We start from the raw sequence: 23,000 nt of genomic DNA, 5'->3' as shown, positions 1-23,000 counted from the left end.
GGAAAAGCGCATGGCGGTAATGTTTATGCTGAGCCTGCTGTTTGATCTACAATAAATGGGTAATAATAATAAAATAACTAATTGTTCAAAAAATGCAAAGGAATCTGACAGGAAATGATGTGATTTTCACCTGTTGGACATAGTAATAACATACAAAAGGTATTTAATTTTAGGTATATAATATAATTTATATAATTTTAGGTCTAAAAAGCTTTAAGAAGTCTATGAAAGACAGAAAATTGTTTGACAACTGCAGTATTCTGCATTGTGTCCTATTAAATGTAAGATTGCACAGGACAAGCACGTTACATAAAAATAAAATAGTTGGACAATGACGTTTTGTAAAGACAAGCAAATTCTATTAAAAATAAAATAATAAAATAAAATCAAATAGTTGGGAAAGGACGTTCGGCAGGAAAAGCACGTCCATTAAAATAAAATAAAAGGAGATAAAATAAAATACAATAAAATTGTTGGGTTACATTAAAATAAAATTAAATAAATTGTTGGAAAATTATGTTTTGTCAGGACAAGTACATTCTATAAAAGTATAATATAAAAATAAAATAAATAAATAAATACATAATAAATAAAATGGTTGGAAGATGATGTTTTGACAGGACAAGCACATTCCATTAAAATAAATAAATAATAAATAGTTGGGAAATTAAATTTAGTCCAGACTAACACACTCCATTAAAAATAAAATCAAATATTTTTCTTAAATTTTCTAAAAAGGGAAATAAAGAGAATTTTCAGATGCGTATATCTGCTATAGTCTGCTGTTTGCGTATAAATAGCCTTAAAGCCAGCACACCCACAAAAAACCACAAAACTGTAATTCTGATGACAGGGTCTTTAAAATCAGTTCTGTGCATAACTACACACTTTCCAACAATGAATCTGTGACTCCCACACAAGGCTGTTTATATCAGCGAAGGCCTTGAACCTGACAGATAGCGTCTGCATTGGGTCTATTTTTTCTCGCGGGGTCAGAATGTAGATAACGGCCGGTGAAAGTGCTCTTGTTTACGGTGTGTGTGATGGGAGACGAGGCTCTCCGTGTTTGTTTTAAGGCCAGGCAGCCGGAGAGGTCACACTGGTGCTGGGGGAACAAAGGGCCCAGGAAGAGAGGGGCCGCTTTTGTGCCGCCGTGATCCTCAGTGAAAACTCAGCAATGCGTGAACCATTACTGCAAACCTGGAGAGGGTGTGTGTGTCTGTGTGTGTACTGTGGCGGGCTTTGTTTTCCTTGTATTTAAGTATTTCACTACTTGCCAATATTTGCGAGTGTGAAAAAAGGAGAGCGAGAGAGACGGCGTGTGTGCGCGCGCACTTATCTAGCGCGCACCCATCTGTAAATGGGTGGCGGTGCTCCACAGACCCTGCCGTGAAGCGGCAACAGTAGCCTGGCCCTAATTGAATTAAACTCCCATTTGTCTACTATAGGACCCAACGCAACAGGCAAGAAGGAGAGAAGGGGAGGAGAGGAAGCGAGAGAAAGAGAGAGAGAGAGCTCTCTGAGGCTTGCTCATGCCGCCAGACGGCCCACCTTTCCCCCTTCCTCCCCCACGCAGACCCACCATCTGTGCCCACCCCATGCACATGTTACCCCTCTCTCTCTCGACAACTGTTCTGGGCCTCTACCAGCCTCAGAGTGCCTGTGTGTGTGCGTGTGTGTACGTTCGTAGAGCTGGAGACACACAATAGCTCACTGGGCTACCCTGAGGAGGAGAAAAGGCAGGAGGAGAGGAGAACACAATATGCTGCGCAGAGGAAGATAAAGAAGTCAACCTCTATCTCAGGCGAACTATCAGTCAGGTTGCACTCTGGGAGAAAAGAACAACCACAAAAAGCCCAAACCGCCTCGGGGCCAGAGAGCTGAAAAGAGAGACGACGCAAATTACACACGCTAACAAAACCTGCAATTTTAGGGTTTCTTTCCTTTGAGCGCGACGTCTTTGTACCGCGATGCTCTACCATAAAATCGGCAGGTGAGGGCTTAGAAGCGCGGGCAGATGAATTTGTTGGCCGAGTTTGGAGTCTATCAATTTTTTTGGAAGTTAATATGGGTCAATTAATATGCAAATCTCCCGGCAGATGCTCGGTGGCTCTCAGCATGCGATTGGCCCGTCGGTCACTAGCTGTTCAAACAGTTTCACGAGCAAAACAACACCAGGTTCTCTCGGAGGAAAAACGACGAGACACCTTACGTCGTGTTTTTTGGGTTACATAAGCATGTTTTTGTCCTTTTTAGAGAGGTAAAATTACTTAAATTGCAACCAACATTTACTATACTTGTTTTTGTTATTATTTAAAGTGACAGTTCACTCAAAAATTGAAAATTCTGTCATCATTTACTCACCCTCACAATGTTCCAAATTTGTATGATTTTCTTCTGTGGAGCACAAAAGAAGATATTTTGAGGAATATTGGGAACCACTGACTTCCATTATACGGACAAAGCAAAAACAAACGATATATGTTCCACAAAAGATATGAGTGCATAAATGATGACAGAATTTTCATTTTGGGGTGAACTATCACTTTAAAGCACACATTTGTGATTGGATCTTCCCACAAGCCAACAATTAAAGTGATAGTTCACCCAAAAATGGAAAGTTCTGTCATTATTTACTCACCCTCACAACATTCTAAACTTGTATGACTTTTCTTCTGTGGAACACTAAAAAATCTATTTTGGGGAATACTGGGAATCACTGACTTCCATTATACGGACAAAACAAAAACAAACAACATATGTTCCGCAAAATGTATGAGTGGATAAATGATGACAGAATTTTTATTTCTGGGTGAACTATCACTTTAAAACATGACTGGATCTCCCCACAGGCCATCAATATAACTCCTATTGAGCTGTCTGAAAGCGTTTCCAACTTCTCCACTTCTCAAAAATTGATTCCAGTCCTTTGGTTACTTTTATTTAAGGCTGATTTAATGGAACGCAATGATCTTTCCATAATACCTGTTTACTATCAGACAAAAGGCGAAACTAAAAGGAAACAGCTTGGGTTCTGCTAAGACTCCTCAGTGGCATTGCCAGAGGTGCTTGTTGGGTTTCTGAAAGCTAACAGGTCCAGATGGAGCAAAAAATAAGACCTCAAAGGGGGGCTTTAAATGAAGGCTCCAGACCAGCAGACAGGTTGCTAATGAAATATTCATGTAAGGAGTGGCTCTATCTATCTATCCATCCATCCTGCCCACAACCTTCCCACACTTCCTTCTTCTGCCTTCCGCCATTTTATGGTACGCTTCATTTGTGAAGAAAAAAAGAGAAGAAAACAAGCACTCTTTCACTGGCACCACAAACACAAACTATCTCTACCTTATCATAAGAAACCCTCTGAGAATTTAGCGATACATGGCTTGATTTCCAGCCTTCTTCTCAAAACTTCTCCTTTTTGGACGTTCTTCAGTGTGTCTTGGCAAATGTTCACAGCATATGACCGCTAATTGTACTTTCACAAGTGCTGCCTGCATGGGAAACCATTCGCTTTTAACAATTCCCTAAAAATCCCTCACATTCTTTCGGTTGGTAAGTGCGTCAATCACGGATAGAGAGTTATACATTCGATTCAGAGAGGCTAATAGTGACCCTGGACCACAAAACCAGTCGTAAGGGTCAATTTTTGGAAACTGAGATTTATACGTCAACTGAAAGCTTGATGTATGGTTTGTTCGAGATACAACTATTTGAAAACCTGTAATCTGAGGGTGCACTAAAAAAAAAAAAAAAAAAACTAAATTTTGAGAAAATCGCCTTTTAAGTTGTCCAAATGAAGTTCTTAGCAATGCACATTACTAATCAAAAAGTAAGTTTACAGTAGGAAATTTACAAAATATCTTCATGGAACATGATCTTTACTTAATATCCCTAATGATTTGTGGCACAAAGGAGAAATTTATCATTTTGACTCATTCAGTGTATTTTTGGTTATTGCTACAAATATACCCGTGCTATTTAAAACTGGTTTTGGGGTCCAGGGTCACATACGTGCAGGTTAAATGTGCATTTTCATGCATTAAATCTAGTCATTTCAATATGATTGTGAATTTCACAACTGGTCACACTGATCAACAGAAACTGACTTCTGTCTGAGCTTAAAATTTCATTGAAATTTCTCTAATACGCATCTTAACAGCTGAGACTGCCGTCTTGCTCTCAGCCCATGCATTACTGCACCATTTCACCCACTTCTAGCTCAGCTGAATGCGATTTCCCTCCCCATATCCCTCCGTACGCACGGGCCGCTCATATGTGCTGCTGCGGGGGCAAAGATGGCTTTGTCAAACACACATGCAAGCTGGATGGAAGCTGTGCTCTCCTGTGTTCAGCAGGCCCAGGATCAGCTGGGGTGGTATTAAACATGCACAAGGTTGCCTGTGAACAACTGTCAGCGCATCTGCTGCGTTGTTCTTTAGCATCTCTCTCTCCATCACTCCCACAGCCCCATCAATAACACTCTACTGCAAACAGCTCCTGGCTACGGCCGCAAGCGTGTGCGTACACGCGCCTTGTGCACCGTGTGTGCCAAAACACGAGCGAATAACACAGATTATGCCCTCATCCAGTTGCGCGTACTAGTGCGTGTCCGTTTGCGGCAGCCTAACCTGTTTTGTGTGTGCGTAAGACTGCGCTCGATATCATAATGAAATAAAGAGCCTGCTTTAAGCACATGCAAATTCAAACGCGCATAATCAGGGCAAAATTAATTTTGCTGTTGCTGATTAGAGACATTAATTAATCTGTGTGAGGTACGGGCCTAATCTGAAGTTGAATTACACCTCCTGTAAGATTAATTAGGACACGATAATAACATACGGCGCTGCCAGTGCAGATTACAGTAAGCCTTATTCCTTTGACTTGAAAAAGAGCCGGGCGAAACCTGAATCGGCGTGCGACTCGCCGCTTAAGTACTTTGTTGGCGATTGTGGGTGCTGTATTCTCAACTACTTAATAGTTAGCAGGGATTCCAAGGTATTCAATCCTAAAAGGTTTTTGAATTTGGGCTGATATGTAATATCTCAAAGCTTATTTCTCCTTTCGAAATGGATTCAAACGGATCGTTTGACCCCTCAGAAACGCTACAGTGGGAAGTCGAGTCCATTTGTGGCAAGTGCGTGCCTGTGTGCGCCTGCCAACATATGTTTATGGGTGTGTGCGACTGAGGTGTTCGGAGAGGCTCATGTGCACGGAGCTGTGGTGTGGACTGTGGAGACCACAGCAAAACCTCACCAGTTGCCAGCTGGCAGTGTAGGTGGGAGCCTTTTAAAGAGGTCAGTGTGTGCGAGTGTGTGTGAGTGAATGGGGACAGTCCACATCCAATGAGAAATAGAGCCCCCTTGGTCCAGGACCTTCAATCAGAGCAGTTCTTTCTGATGTTAATGAGGGAGTAAAACACATCTGTTCAGCACCCCCCTCCCGCACACACATCCTAATACACACATACACACTTGTGTGAGGAGTTTGGTCACCTGAATAGCTTCCCCAGCAGGTAGCACACGAGGAAAGGATTCAACCCTTTATGTGGTCAATCTTTGACTCCCCTCAAACCTTTTCCATGCCCTTTCCCCATAACTACCATCAAAGGTCGGTGACCCATGGGATGCACCAGGGACCTATATTTGGCCCTTCTGTATTGTCAGAATAGGGTTGAATGAATGAACTACAATATCCACAATGCTCACAATAGTGCTGATTGATGACTCATATTGCTTTAAGCATTTTTAAAATTGCACCAAATTAATTTATATACATAAGAAATACTGAAATACTATATTGAAAGGTATAAAGGTATAAATGTACACTACCAGTCAAAAGGTTTTGAACTGTAAGATTTATAATGTTTTTAAATAAGGCTTTTCTCCTTACCAAGCCTGCATTTAGTTGATCCAAAGTACAAAAACAGTACAATTTTGAAGTATTTTTACTATTAAAATAACTGTTCTCTATTTAAATGTATTTTAAAATATAATTTATTCCTGTGATTTCAAAGCTGAATTTTTAGCATCATTACTCCAGTCACATGATCCTACAGAAATCATTCTAATATTCCGATTTGCTGCTCAAAAAAATATTTATGTTAAAAACAGTAGAATTTTTTCAGGTTTGTTTGATGAATAGAACGTTCAGAAGAACAGCATTTATCTGAAATGGAAATCTTTTGTGACATTATAAATGTCTTTATCATCATTTAAAACATCCTTGCTAAATAAAAGTAATAATAATACTAATAATAAATGTTTCTTGAACAGCAAATCAACATATTAGAATTATTTCTGAAGGATCATGTGACACTGAAGACTGAAGTAATGATGCTGAAAATTTAGGAATATTTTTATTTTATTATTATTATTATTATTTTTTTTTTCAAATAGAAAGTTAAATAGTAAAAATATTTCATAATATTACTGCTTTTGCTGTATTTTGGATCAAATAAATGCAGACTTGGTGAGCAGAAGAGACTTCTTTAAAAAAAAACATTAAACATCTTACTGTTCAAAAACTTTTGACTGGTAGTGTAATTGATAAATATAAACATGAAATTAAATTAAAACACATATAAGAAATATTTCAATATAAAAAGTAAATATAAAAATATACAAACTTTTAAAATGTAACAACTGTGATATATTTATATGTAACTGAAATAATTGAATAAACTATTAAAATAATTTAATGATTACTTACTAATTTTAATACGTTATTTAAATAATTGTTCCTAAAAAATCATAAATTATATTTATATTTTAATTTATATTTATACACACATACATTTCATTAAAAATAATTGTATTTATTTATTTATTTTTTATTTAGGACTATTTATTAACTGACTCTTATCAACTTATATAGACCAAATCTAAACATAAAAGATAGAGATTTTATATAAATAAATGAATAAAAATATGAAATAATTTTAGATACTAACTGTACATTTATGTTTATAATGATTTACAAAACAGCAACATTATTTGGTTACTCTGGAAAACACGCAGGGCATAAAGATGCCCTGATCTGGTTTACTGGGAGGAGGTGCTGGATTAGGAGCACATCAAAGAGTGTGAAAGTGAGCTACTTTGATGATGTTTACAGTAACACACCTGGGGTAAAGCAAGGTGCTAATTAGCTCAAGTGGATAATTAGAATGCCGATTACAGGAATCAAAAGGTACTGCGGAGCTTAAAGCTACAGTCTGCCTCTGTAACCACTCCTTTGGGTAAGCTCTCTCTCTCTCTCACACACACACACACTTACACACACACACACAAGAGCATACATACAAATAGTCCAGAGGGAAGCCATAAACATCTCCTTGGCTCAGGCGATTATAAGACAGGCTTAAAGTGGAGAACCAGTAAATATTGAGGGGGCCATTGTTCCCTTCACTTCCTCTGTTCAGCGAGGAGGATTCGTCTTTCCCCTTGATGACACCTCCAGGGAGCACACGCGGATCATATTATCGTCTAAAACGGAAGTCGTATTCATTCCGTCGACTGTGTTAAGGCTCTCAGAAGCCACATCATTCGTAATGCTGAGGACCGCAGGGCTTTCACAGAACAGGAAAGACCCACGTTAACTCCTGAGCAGCCAGGGTTCGCCGCTTTGTTAGGGAATCATCTATGATTTAACGCAGGGAGTGGCAAAGCGTCGGGCTAATAAAGCCATTTACAAACAGGCCGAATTATTGGCGTTAGAGTTACTGTACCCTGGACAGTCACTTTAAGAGTATACGCCGCTCACTGCAGCTTGATTTGCGACCAAATCCCTCTTGATAATGGCCATCAGGAGGAACTATCATAAACAATGGGATGCAATTAGACTGTAATAGTCGACAAATGTTAGGTTGATCATCACTCATTTTACGCCATAAGGATATAACTCTGTTTTTGCAGGTTTTCAGGTAGTTTGTGTTGAAACCCACAGACTAAAAGAGACCACAGAAATGCCCTATAAGACAGATATGAGTTTCTAATTTCACACCCCAATGTTTATTGTTCTTTTTCATTCACCACAACTCTACTGTATAATTATGCCTATTATGTTCATAAACTTTCAACGCTGGCTCTGCCGTTGTTGATTTTAGCTGTTGGGTAATACAACGGTGCAATGCAGCTCAAACCTTTCAGTTAAAAATGTCTAAATAAACATATCAATAAATAACATGATCTTTGCATGGTCACCTCAAAAGAAAGCTGATTTCTGACCTTCTCCCAGAGTTCCATGGAAACCAGAACTAGACAGTGGCCAAAAATACATGTTTTCTTAAAATACAAAAGCCTGTGAAACTGTCTGTTTTGGGGAGTTTTGACTTCAACAGGTGCCAAGAAAAACCTCCACGGTCTCAAAACCTGTTATTTAAACAAGGGTGAAGGACCGTAGGTCACATTCTCCCATAGATGGCTTCTCGTTTTCGGAGCTCTTATAAGACAGTTAACTCTTTGAGCGCCATTATTTCGAGGCATTACGAATGAAAAAATACAACATTTCTTTGTTCCCTTTTTTTTCTTAACACCTCTCAAGAATGAACTGATAAATAGAGCATGTTTGCACGTTAAGCCACAACTTTCTTTGGTACACCGAATGTCACGGTGACTTGGCGGCCAAAAAAAAAAAGAAAAAAAAAAAGCTATTGCTACTTTGTTTGTCACATATTTGCTAACACAAGCTCTTTTTTGCCCTTGTGCTGCTCTTATCAGTCATGAGGGGATAAGGTGTGACCTGGTAAGGGTGGCAAGTTCCACTTTCAGAGGTGTGATCACTGAGGCCCAGCAATTGAGCCAGAGGCGCTTATAGAAGGAACTTAATCAGCCTTTAGCACCTTGAGATGGGCGCTGAGCAGACGTTAACTGAAATGGCAGCTGAACCTCTTTTACACATGAAATGGACTTCGGTTTTTGTAGTCACGTCCAACTATAGGTTAGATCATATCCGTTGTTTTCATTCAAAACAATGCTTAAAGAAATAAATAACAATGACAAAATAACTAATTTATCTCGTTTGTGTATCTAAGTTTATGTAATGTTTATTCTCTACATAATTACCTCTCGTGATCCAGTGCACTAAGCCCTTCAAACAATCTAAGCTGCCTTATTCAGGTTTCTTGGCGTAAACAACCTGGTGAGATTGTGAGTCACTGTAAGCTTCATTTGAACTCAGATAGAGTATCACAAAGCATGTGATATACAGGCCGCTCATGCGAGCTACTGTCTTTTCACATACACACACACACCGCTACACACATATTTTCCTTGGGTCCTCTGCCTGTTTACCAAATATTTTGTGTTACCATGGATCGCACTGAGAAAGTAGCGAACATCTGACCGAGAGGCTGTGTCACTTGATTGAGCTCAACTTCCTTGCAAATGAAGAAGAGAATCTATAGCTGATTAATGTTCAAGTTGTCATATCAGCCTGTCATACCCCTAGAATTTAGTTTCATATCCTTCTCTGAACCAATTACAGTTTTCTAAACTTACACAATTAAAACAAACTGTAATATGAGCTGTACACTTCGCTTACAAACTACGCGTGTTAGTTTTGCTGTTCAGTTTTGTAGTCAGTAAGTTTTTTGTTTTAATCTTTTCTTTTATTTATCAAGGACACATAAAACTGATCAAAACTTACAGTAAAAACTTTTACATTGTATAAAAGATTTTTATTTCAAATAACTGCTTTTCTTTGAGCTTTCTGTTTTCAATATTGATAATATTTATATTAATATAATAATTAATATATATATATATATATATATATATATTATTATTATTATTATTATTATTATTATTATTATTTGTGTGTGTGTGTGTGACCCTGGACCACAAAACCATTCGTAAGTAGCATGGATATATTTGTAGCAATAGTTAAAAATACATTGTAGGGGTCAAAATTATAGATTTTTATTTTATGCCAAAGATCATGTTCCATTAAGATTTTTTTTTTTTTTTGCACCCTCAGATTCCAGATTTTTAAATACATCAGTGGAAAGCTTATTTATTCAGTTTCAGATGATGTATAAATTTCAGTTTTTTATTTATTTATTTTTTTTATTTTGACCATTATGATTGGTTTTGTGGTCCAGGGTTACATATGTTTCTGTAAATTCTAACAATAATAACATTTTGTCAACATTTACATGTCTTTCTTTCTGGGGAACACAAATTAAGATACCTTGCAGAATGTTCAGGCTGCTCTTTTCCATACAATGCAAGTAAATGGGGATTGAGCCAAACAAAATGACAAAACATATCCAAAAGTAGCCATTAAACTATACAAATCATTTAGCAAGTCTTTGAAACCATACATTTTTGTGGACAACTGACCACAATATGTTTACACATATTAGGAATTTGTTGTAGTGACAGAAGCTCCACAGTGCAATAGAATGACAGTGACAGGATATAAGCTGTTATTCACTGAAAAAAAAATTGCTTCAGTCAAAATTAAATAAATAAATGTTTTACAAACAAACAAATAAATACATTTAGCCATCACTGATCAATAAGCACTGCTGGTTCATATGTCATGTGTCTTGGAAAGTTTAAAGGGGTAAGAGGGAAAGATTTTCTGTAAATTACGTACATTACTTTCACGTTATACTTGTTTTTTAGAACTTGACAGCAGTCTCTTTCTCTTTTCATTTTTATTGTATGAATAAAAGCAAGCTTAGACATTCATTATTTCCTTATGTTTTACAGATGAACGTAAATCATGTTTGAAAAACCATGACAGCGAGTAAACTATGACAGAATATTTTTATTTTGAGTTAACTATCCTTAAATATTATTACAAACATATTGTGGTAAGGTGAAAGGAGGGGGGAAAAAACACTTCACCTCATCATACCGGTAATGTTGCTGAAATAGTGTCGTTTGTCAAAAGAGAGGGAAAAAAGAAACCTCTGTAGCTGTTTGTCTCTGATAAGACCCTTACACATAAAGATATGAACCGCTCCGTGTGTGTGTGTGTGTTTGTGAAAGGTATTCTCCCTTTTCTTCCTAACTGTAACTAATTCTACTTTTACACATTTTATATCACATTCATTTGCAAGAAAAGCCGCTTTGGGGAATCACCTCACGCCGTTTCGAAAAATCTAGACCTTCTTCAAACCTGAAAAGTTGCCTCAGAGAAGACGAGCTCCTGTCTAACGGCATACAGTATGCCCGTGCAAATGTTAGAAATGATGAAGCCATTCCGGCTTCAGCAGCCCGCTAGCCTCTCAAGGGGACGCAAGGCCTACTTCCAAAAAGCCTGAATTATTTATTGACCTAGGTGGGAGTGCTCTCTGGAAATGTTCAAACCCTTTTTGACAAAAGAAAGCAACATGTTTAATTCCTAATGTTTCAGATCAAATCAAAAATACACCAGCTTCACTTTCTCCATACATCATTTAATAATGACTTTACAGGCAAACAGAGCAGCGCAGTATTATTTTACTCAGAGTTTCTGATTTACAATTTCAGCCAAAAAAAAAAAAAAAAAAAAAAAAAGAAAGAAATGTAGGTGCCCTCAAAACACACATTCACACGCGCACACACAAACAAAGCACTACAACTTGATCTTTGCCAGGTGGCAAATAGTACCTCAAGGCTCCCTGGCCCACACATCTTAATGTGCAGTATGTCAGATGTGCCGGGCTGACCTTTCACCTCTGAGAGGCTGACTGCAGGGAACCCTTTGTTTCACATCTAACACAATTCAGACCTTACTATGTATTGTAATCTCTGCAACAGGCTCGTATTGGTCCAGGGCATAGAATCGTTCTGGGGCTTTTTTCATTCCCTTGTGAAATATTAACTGGTTTGTATGTGATGTAATTTATGCGTGCTGGCACAGAAGCATGCCCTGCTAGTGGAGTTCATTTTTGGATCTACATTTCTGAGCGTAGACTTCACATCTCAGCATGTTTAAAAAGTTAGGAAATATAAATGGATAGACGTTTCTATGATAATATTGTTGGGTATGTTCTTTCCTCTTTTTCCAGTTTTTGACTAGTGTAACCGGAGGGGAGTTTCACATGGAGCTTTGTGTGTGTGCTGCGATATAAATAAGAAAAACAAATTTTTGCAAAAGCGTTTTTTTTGCCGTGGATATTCCACTAAGAGTGCTGTTCAAGAGAACAGTATAATATTATACGTGTGGGGCGTCTTCAGTTCTCTCACCGAATAGAATTTATGCAATTATTCGATGATGAATAACACTACAGATATCACCAAAGCCTCATGAATATTCGCGAAAGTCACTGGATGAAATTATCCCACACGCTTGCACATACTCGTATACAAAGATACACAGTACCTTTTTCTCAATTTGCAGCAACAAATCGCAATTTTTAGCCACTCTTGGCAGGCCCTTCCCCCTATTTGTTAATTTCCTGTGACAAACTTTTGCAGTAGTGAAACTATATAACTCAGCAGACTCCTACTGATTGGTCACCGCCGCTAAACAACCCAAATCGCCATCCACCAATAACACAAAGCCATCCACCATGCAAATCTGACCTCTAGCCATGATTTCTGACCACTGCTGCATGCTGAGCTACACACTTGCATTTTTAAATGGGTCAGTCGCTTAAAGGCCATTTACAGTACATCACTACTGTACAAGGCAGCTGATGGTGGTGATAAACCACAACTAAAGATTCCCCTGCATCACCAAAATGTGTCAAATGTCAGATGTGTACAATATGGTATTATACAGTGATATGAGAATGTTGTTTTCTAAACAAGATGAAATTTCTAATATAAATTTCAACGCTCCCAGTAGGTTTTGATTTTTCTTTAATTAGTAGTAAAACATAAATTTAATTAGCAAATAAAACATTGGTTAAAAAAGAAATAAACACAATATGAATATATTATTCATTTAAATTAAAAAAAATTGATTCGACTGTTAGTCCCTAGTACTAAAAGTAAATGTTTTAGTAAGTGGTCACAACAGAAACTCTTAATTAGAGGCGTCTCATGTTTGCTTAAGACAAGATGAACTACAAATGAACGGGAATGACAAATAAAGATACCAAGTTTGTTTAGACCAGCGAAACGCACATTTTGATACTGGTCTGTTTTACATCTGTCCTTGAGCTTGCTGATATCATTTATGGGAAACAGAAAAACACAAGACTATTTTTTAAAAGGATGCCTATTTTCACACTTATTTAACACTTCTTTTTTCGCTTTGCAAATATCTTCCTGTCATCCGCAGCAACCTGAACCCAACCCATACATGTCTGTCTACTGTGTAGCACAAAGATAATGTGAAAGGTCCTACGCGGAATTAATTCAAGTGTTGAATAAACGGCAAATAAACGGCTCCTCAATGGAACTGCATTATACCTCGTCTAGCTCTACACAGATGATTCGTCATGTTGATAAGTGGACAAAGGCCTAGATTACCCTAACAAACCCTGCTTTGTGATCCTGTCCCCCGGTTAAAGAGGGCACAGGGAGTAACGAAGCAAAAGGTACCACCGTCTGTCAATTTGAATCACTTTACACATCAGGGAACGGCAAGCCGTGTGTCCCCCAGTGCTACCTTCGCAGTGACAGATGTACGTCTCCTACATGTGACCTGAGAAAACGACCCCTAAAAGCCACCTGCCCCCTGGGCACAGTGCGGGTAATTTGTCCCACTGTTCCTATTCGACACCGTCGATGGCGATGGTTGTCTGAGGTAAGAGGAACTGACAGCCATGGGCTCCCCAGGGCAAAACTTTCCACCCAAGTGAATCAGTAGGATGAAGGTTAAAAAAAATCTAATAAATGATTTCTGAGTAGTCATTTGGTCTTCATTACTCCCCCCTCAAAAGAAAAAAAAGAAAATCTTTCTCCTGTTCCACACCCTCGTGCATTTAACGGGACTATTAAAGTCCGTCGCTTCATTGGCAAGTCGTATTTTGCAAGCGGCATGATAACTGTAAACTATTCACCTTAGAGTTGAAGAATGACAAAAGGTTTTAACACTTAACACTCCTTAAAAGTTTAGTATTTCAGTTCATTTTCGAATCAGCCCTGGCACTGCACAACATTAGCATTAGCTCCGATCGTACCCACTGCCTCTGCAATCCCTAAAGTCCAATACAGCCTTAAAAAGCCAATTGGGCAAGACTAACTAGCTAATCTATCCCATGACAACGAGAACATAGATTCAAAGAGAAGAGCTGGCTGCACAGTAAAACATACATCAAAATTTACAGTGGGTCATAATGCTAATGAAAACACTGAAGAGTCGGCTAAAAGACTCTTTTGAGATGGCCCACACAACTGTTTCCCTCAGCCGTACAATAATGATCAATCTCGGTGGAAATAACTTTCACTCCCACTTAACAACAACCCAAATTTCCTCCATGCGGGCCAGTGGCCAGCATTGACGATTAGTTCTCAGGCTAGCATGTAGCAGCTGGACTAAGCTAGTGAAAAAATACGCATGCCTCCGTCATGGGTGCGGAATGTGACAGCTCATGCTCATAGCATTTTTCCCCATCCTCCTCCTTTTGATTCAACAAATCGCCATAAACTTTTCCTGTCATCGAAGTGCATTGTGGAGTGCAGCGGGTCCCAGCGGGGAAAAAGCCATTCTTGCTAGCTTTTCACACTCGTATTTTATTTCCTTATTGTGTTTGGACTCTGGCCTACAACATCCAGGTGGAGATGATTTCAAGGGCGAGCGCCAAAAATGTGCTCTAGCAGCCAGGGATGGACAGGGATAACTAAGCAAGCCCACCTCTTGGCGCTGAGCTGCCATTTTGTGTCCAGCTTTGTATAAACATGTCTTTCTTTGGAACATGTGGAACACAACGAAGAGCTTTCGGTATGACAAGCACACGCTGAACCAACAAACACACAATGCTAAATGTAAAGTTGAAGCGGATGTGCGAGAAAGCAACTCTGATTGTGTCAAGCAGAAGTCATAGAATCAGCCATTTTTAGCAATAATTAGCCTACCACAGTCGTTTTCTTTGCCACTTCCTGTTTTATCATATGACTGTGCTGAAATACGGAAACTCGTTTTAATGTAAAAATCCAAAAGGACTCATTTGGAAAGAAAAACCTGAGATGTTATGGGAATCTCTCTCTCTCTTTCTCAAAACTGTTAACACTGTTAAATGTTAATTTACAGAAATTATCTTCAAACATCAAGTGATCACCAGTGTTGGGGAAAGTTACTTTTAAAAATAATGCATTACAATAGTGCGTTACTTTCTAAAAAAGTAACTAATTCTGTTACTTAGTTACTTTTATGGAAAGCAATGCGTTACGTTACTTTTGCATTACTTTTAACATCTGGACAGGGCTTGCTTGTTTGTTTTTAATATAAAAAGTTCTGTTTTTAGCGAATGTAAAAGCCCTTTCACACCAAAGTGAAATGAATCAGCCTCAGGCTGATGGAAAAGTAAATTCACGTCTGTATAGTAGAACGCAGAAGAAGAAAGTTTAAAACTCTTCAGCAATAAAAAAAAACAATGAAGCACAAATGTTAATTTAGTATTATTAAGTATTATTGAACTGGATCATCAAAGCTCAGCGGCAAAGACATGGGATTAAATACATAAAGGATATTTGTGTTATTTAACATTTAATTATTGCAGGTTTGTGTCATATTGTAAGTTTGCATTTCACCGTTTTAATTCATTTTGATGAAGACTGAATCTGTTTTTTTTGCATGGGAGATGAGTAAATGCATGTTCACATTTAGTCTAGAACTACAGTATCATTATGTTCACACAGCGCACACAACGCCTCTGTATTTCCGATTCCTCTCAACATGGGGATAAAAATAAATAAATGGGGAAAAAAAAGAAAATGGCGTTACTTATCTGAAAAAGTAACTCAGAAATTTTTTTGTAAATCAAAAAGTAACACGTTACTTTACTAGTTACTTGAAAAAAGTAACTAGAATCTGATTACTCGCGTTACCCCCAACACTGGTGATCACAACAATTCTCAGAAAAACACTATATCTCAAAATGACACGTTGTTTTTGAGAACTCGCTATCTACCTGGTTATTAGCAAGAGCTACATTTGCTTGATGAAAGCGCAGCCAAAAGAAGGCCATCCCCAGGAAAGGAGGGCTGGTCTGGGCTTCCTTTAACACAGCAGGGTCTGGTAATAAACGCTCGGCCTTTTGTTCCCCGCACAGTTGGCAGGAGGTTAGCCAACAATACAGCAGCCATAATGCCCTCTCCCAAGGGATGCTAGAGGCTAACACTGATTCTGTTACATTGAGTCGCAGCAGAAAGAAAGGCTAGGTCATGAACTACTTTTTGAATCACCTCAGCACCGAGCCATTGTTTTGTTCTCACACTAAAAACACCCTTTGAATCCGAAGAGCCTTCTGTAATTTAGCTGGTCACATAATTGTGAACGCACACTACAGCGCAAGGTGTCTTTGATGCGTATTGTTTTCCAGACATACTATTTTTAGGTGTGTGTGACTGACAGCTATCTTTGGAGCGCTACAGTGGGAGACTGGAAGATCAAAAGGGCTACAGCTGTCTGAACCCCAGCTTGTCCCGCAACCTTAAAGATCACCCGCCGACAAGACCTAAATTGCTGATACGATCTACACGTAGACGGCAGTTCCCCGCTGGACAGAGAGGCCTGTAGGGCTGTAATCCCAGCAGACCCCTGAAAATTAGGCCAGAACTTTAGTCTAGACTCCTGAACCCCGGTGGTGTCAGGTTGCCAGGCCACCTGAGTTAGCATGTGGCCCTTTTTCTCCACACCAGCATGTAATGTGTGCACCTCTGCGGGGAGGTAGAAGAGGAAGGGGTCTCCGTTAAGCGCGCTCAGGTGTTTTAACAGCTGTCGACCCCCTTTAAGCTGCGGGGGTGGTTAAAAGCACTAGGAAGTGACCGCTTGATCAACTCCAGATGTCGGAATAAGAAGCGGGGGGACGACACCTACGGAAGGTAAGACTGAAATGTCAACCAGCCACGTCTCATTCCTGAGTCATGCTGGCATCTTTCTGCCTTTAGCCCCGAAGGGTCACTCCTGGAGATACTTATTACTCGGGAAGTGTCACAGCAGCGTGTAAATCAGGAAATGGGGGCGGAGCTCGAAGATTGAAGCGCATTTCCAAATAAATCCTTCCATTACTCACAGATTACGCCTCACGTTCTTCCCCTACCTCCAACACCTTTCAAAGTCACGCAGCTCAACGATTGCCTTACCGGTGAAGTCGACAGGGGGATAAACATTTTGAAAATGGAAACCCGAGCGCAACTATCCAAAGCCACAGACTGGGACCTGCGCCACTGCCGCTCTGCTCTTTAAATCCCAAAGCATTGAGACACTAGCGCACCCACTCAAGGTGCACTCTAAAGCAAGTGTGTGGAGGACCCTTCTGTCCTTCTTTCCCAATCAGTCCTCGGTCAGTTAGACTATAGGCTCCAATTAGCAATTGCTTGGTTCTATTGTGGGAAAACAATTCGCCACTTAAAACGGGACTTCTCGAAATGCTCGAGCTGTTTTGCTTAGAATAGTTTTAAGAGCACTAGTCGCTTTTAAGAGTCTTGATAGTGCGGCAGAAATAGGGATCGGTGTGAGGACATTATCGTATCTGAAATAGAAGTGTCGCTGAAAGGCAGAATGAGTTACAGCTTTTATCTGCAAACGCTCTCTGTACCTCACACACCCATCCTCGCGCACTCGCTCTCTGCGCATTTCCACATTTTACTCCCCCTAAACACTGCTCTTGTTTTTCTTCAGCCACAATCCTACATGAGGTCTGTTAAACACTCAACACATGTATGTAGGAAGCACTTGCACACCACTTCTTCACACTGTAAGTTCAGTTGTATCAACTCACTAGCGTCACTTTTCAAAATAGCCTTCACTGTCAGCTTCTGTGGTTAAGGTGTGGAACAGTCATGCCCTCTAAGAACCAAACCATGTAATAGGTGAAGATAAGCAGCTTTAAAATGACACTAATATTAATTTATCATCCCTATTTAAACTTATGACACTTATAAATAAGCTGCAGCAGGTTTCAACATAGTAGGTCTGCACTCGTCATCTGTCTGTTTCAGTATACAAGCAATGAAATATTTGATAAATCAACCTCGCTTGTGATGGGTTTGACTTTCAAGTTAAAAACATGTGTGTCTTCCTTCAGAGCATTTGTACCAAGTCAAGGCCAATTATAGTCTGATTAATGTGTATATATGCTAGACGAAGCATGTAATAAAATTACAGTAAACAACAACACAACAATAAAATTACCCAACTTCACAAAAATCAGACGTTACGACTGTAGTCTATAAAAAACCCTAAATATTCTTTAATAATATAATAAGTTTAATTGCATACAAAATAAATGTTTGAGTTTGGCTAATATATGTGTGTGTACTGTGTGTAATATATATATATATATATATATAAAAATACAAACACACCCATGTATATAGTTAAGAAATATTTGCAAGTATATGTATTTATTATAATTTTTTATATAATTTGTTATATATAAATAAAACAATCTTGTACACAGCATATTTCTCTTAAATATATACATTAATTTGTGTGTATTTATATATACACATACTAATTACACATAGTACATACACATATTAGACAAACTCAACTTTTATTTTGTATGCGATTAATCACGATTAATCGTTTGACAGCCCTAAATATAATATAATATAATATAATAACTATGAATTATGAATACAGAACTTTTTTTAAAGGCCATTTCAGTCAATAAAAATAAATTAATAACATTATATTATATTGTATTATATCATTTTATATGTTTGATTTATATTACCCAAGGACACATAAAATTTATATTAAAAAAAAGAGCTGAAAAAGCAAAAACAAAACTACATCACTAAATCAAATCAACTGGTTTAATTATTTTTCCATAACCACTCTTGAGTTCTGGGTTATATTTTGCAAATCATTCCCAGCTTCCTTGGGGACACCTTTTCATTGGTTCCAAAGCTTTCTCCCATCTTGGCGAGGGAATGCATTTCTCAGCCAGGCAAAAAAGGGAAAAAAAAAAAGAGAAGTATACTAGAATTTTAGTGGGAAGAACACAGGCCCACCCACATGATGCAGGCTAGGCTGTGCTACACATTAAAGAACAGATTTTGCACAGTTGGGAAACGGGATTTATTCATTTCCCCAGGTGGAAAGAGATATTGTTGCCTCGCTTAAAGGGGCCCGTGAAACCATGCAGCTTTTATTAGAGCGGTTTAATATTAATCATTCTGTTAGGTGCTGAAAAGCAACTTTAGGTTTTGTAGTGTCATGTCCTTTATATACAACAGGACAGGAGATATTTTCACTCGTGAGATTTGAAAAAAAAAGCTGTTTCCTACACTCATAACCAAAAGCTAAAGCACTACGACAAGAAGTGCTTGCAATGCGTCCGGTAAACTCTCAAAGTTTGTTTGTTTAGAGTGCTGTTTATTTATATATGTTTGAGGAAGCTTCTATTGGACTCAAACCGTGGACAGTGATCAACATTTATTTTCGAATAAAGAAAGTCACGGTTTCCTAAAATCAGTTGTCACAAAGCCAATCTAGAAGTATGGTGAACTTTTTGCTAGTTAAGATCTAATAATAGACAACACAGCTCCACACAAGCAGAGATAATCATCACGTATGAACAGCTGGATGTGCAATACAGACTTCACACAGCACTGAAGAACAGTGAGGCTGCTTATCAGGGATAAGTCAAATAATTGGCTAAACCATATTGCAATTGTGACTCTGTTACTGTGCAGCAGAGGAAGTACAATAAAGAGGAAGTCTAAAGCTTTCTTGAGGGTGTCTTAAACCAGTAGACAACGACAAACAGACATTTAGCTTTTGTGAAATGCGTGTGTGTATGAAGATGGTCTTACCTGTGTCGACGAACAAATGAGATGAACATCAGCACCGAGGGAGAGAGAGAAAAAAAGAAAGAGAATTAGTGCATACAGATTTAAAATAATGATAAGGTACATAATAGTAATTAGCATTTTAATAATATTGTTTTTACGTTCATCATTTACACTACCAGTCAAAAGTTAGATTTTTTATTTTTTTTTTTTTTTTAAAGTCCCTTCTGCTCATAAAGCCTGCATTTATTTGGTCCAAAATACAGCAAAAGCAGTAATAATGTGAACTATTTTTACTATTTAAAATAACTGCTTTATATTTGAATATATTTTTTAATGTAATTTATGCCTGTGATAAAAGCTAAATTTTAAGCATCATTATTCCAGTCATCAGGGTCACATAATCCTTCAGAAGTCATTCTAATATGCTGATTTGCTGTTCAAGAAACATTTATTATTATTTATTATTATTATTATTATTATCATCAACATCAATTTTTAATACAGTTGAGTACTTTTTTCAGGATTCTTTGATGAAAAATTCAAATATCAGAATTTATCTAAAAAAAAAAAAAAAAGCTTTTGTAACATTATACACTGTACCACTCAAATGCTTGGGGTCATATTTATATATTTACTGGGGGGAAAAAAGTATATAAATTAATACTTTTATTTAGCAAGGATGCTTTAACTTGATCAAAAGTGATGATAAAAAACATTTATAATGTTACAAAAGATTTCCATTTCAGATAAATTCTGTTTTTCTGAACTTTCTATTTATCAAAGAAACCTGAAAAAATTCTGCTTAGCTGTTTTCAACATAATAATTACAATAAATGTTTTTATTTTAGCAAATCATAATATTAGAATGATTTCTAAAGGATCATGCAACTGGAGTAATGATGCTACAAATTCAGCTTTGAAATCACAGGAATAAATTACATTTTAAAATATATTCGATTACAAAACAGTTATTTTAATTAGAAAAATATTTCAAATTGTACTGTTCTTGCAGTACTTTGGATCAAACAAATGCAGTTTTGGTGAGCAAGGGAGACTTTTTAAAAAAAAAAAAAAAAAAAAACAAAAAATCTTACTGTTCAAAAACTTTTGACTGGAAGTGTATTTATTTTTGTATAAAATAATATAGTGTTTGGCATGCTTCAGTCTACAAATTCACCATATTCAAGGCTATAAATCATAACTTATTTTAATCTCACATGACATTTTACCAAAAATATAACAAGTTTCTCCCTCTCTCACATCATATATACAAAAACATTTTCTGACAGTTCTGGCTCTTGCTCTAGGGAGCATTTGAAAAATAATGACTCTTCCTTTAATTTGTTTGAATAGTAACTGTAGACATAACCAGATCTTAATGAATGACCTTCTGGTCTAGTGCACGTATACACAACTAACATGTTAATTACTGTCTGGTATTGCTTGAATCAATTTGCATTTAACCTAGATTTCCAGTTTGACAGGGATTACACCACGTGATTGCCGTAGTCAATATGAACTACCACAGACTACTTCGACAAACTGACTTCTGCCTATTGCATATATTAGCATATTCTATTTTGCGATGTTTCCTCATTCTAATTAGAAAACAGTAAACAAAATGCACAATGTCTGAAGTGAAAACAAAAAAAAAAAAGGTTAAATTAAAAAGAAAAATTCTTTATCGATAACATGCGTCATATGGAGTATATAAATACGACACTGTTAATCTGTGGGTAATATGCCTTCCCTCAAGCTGTTCATAACAAACCAGGCATAACCCACAACACCATGGTCTCACTAATTCCCATGTCTCAGACATGCAAACAAAAGACCCCCTTAGACAAGAGGTATGACCCCCACCCTGGCCTAGTGGGTCACCTATTTGTGCCTCCCCGTCTTCTTTCCCACGCCAACCTCATTCTCATTAGGGCTCTGCGTAAGGGAGAGTGTCTGCTCGGGCATTAGTTTCAGGTGAACTGGTTGACATGGTGCCCCAGAAGGATTCCTCGATGCGTCTTGACCGCCCACTCCCTCCCCGTCCTGTCCCGTCCCGTCCTGTCTCCTGTCTCACCCCACATTGTTTATTTGTTTGTTTGCTTCTCCCTGCGTACTTGGTTGGCAGACAGAAAGAGCCGTTCCCCTCTGTTTCGGCAGTGACTGCCATAAACAAACGACTCATCGTGTACAGTAACACACGCGCTTCTGACAACCTTAGAAGAAAATATGTCTTTCTTTTGCGTGATCATAGGAAGCTAAGCAAATGCAAAGTGTGTCATCTTAAAGGTCACTGATATCTCATCCACTTTGCTCCCTGTTCATTTCAGATGAGGCTCATTTCAAAACAGCCCAGTTCAAATCAATGCAACAGGAAGTTCCCCGTGCACTGTAATGGCTCATGTCAGAGTGCCTAATTTAGGACACGGCTGAATCTCCACCCTTGCTCGAGTGTTTTGGAGAGGACGTCAGCAGACCTTCTCATTCTTCACAGAGAGGTGCAGTTATCACATAACCTGTGGAAAAGGGTGGGCGCCATCTCGGGTCTTTAATTAAAAGGGAGAGACTGTAAGCAAACTCATCCTTTTAAATGTTTACAGATGGCCGTGTGTCAACAGCTCGCTGCTGATTGCCGTCAGTCGAGTAGCAACAGACAGCTGGAGCGCGCTGTTTCTCTTAAACATTTGCCCGTAGTTATCTTATGTGGTATGACTGTTTGATGCCACTTCCTATGTTGAGAAACATTATGAGTGAGTAACTATTTTAAACAAAAAGCTGCAACTTTTGACCAAACAAGCTGGTTTCCAGCAAATATTTGTAACCAAAACATATGCTTCCTGCTCACCTCAGACCATTCTGTGTTAGTCAACTCACAATCACAATAAGAAAGCAAGTCCAAAGACATTCGCCCCTGCAGTCATGGGAAATAAGTCCGGGGCTGGCCTGGGAACTGTTTACGTGACGCAAACGTGCTGTTGACAGCATGCTTAGCCGAAAGAAAAGAAAATGAAGGTAAAAAGCAGCAACAAGTGAACAAGGGTAAATAGCTTATGCGGACAAATTTATAGATAACATTCACGGTCAGTTGGGAGGTTCCTGGAACGTTTTCGGCTGATGGTTTTTGTTGGCACCGCTAACGTAAACTACTCT

The 23,000-nt window shown here is 38.2% G+C and overlaps 1 protein-coding gene across 3 annotated transcripts in view; it reads right to left on the bottom strand.

The window, feature by feature from the left end:
- The window catches only part of zeb2a (zinc finger E-box binding homeobox 2a), a 55,038-nt gene that overhangs the window by 20,214 nt on the left and 11,824 nt on the right, over positions 1 to 23,000 (bottom strand). The window lies entirely within an intron of this gene.

This window comes from Labeo rohita, chromosome 9 (assembly GCF_022985175.1).
Source record: "Labeo rohita strain BAU-BD-2019 chromosome 9, IGBB_LRoh.1.0, whole genome shotgun sequence".
NCBI classification, from domain to species: Eukaryota; Metazoa; Chordata; class Actinopteri; order Cypriniformes; family Cyprinidae; genus Labeo; species Labeo rohita.
This window is presented reverse-complemented; position numbering and strand designations above follow the sequence as displayed.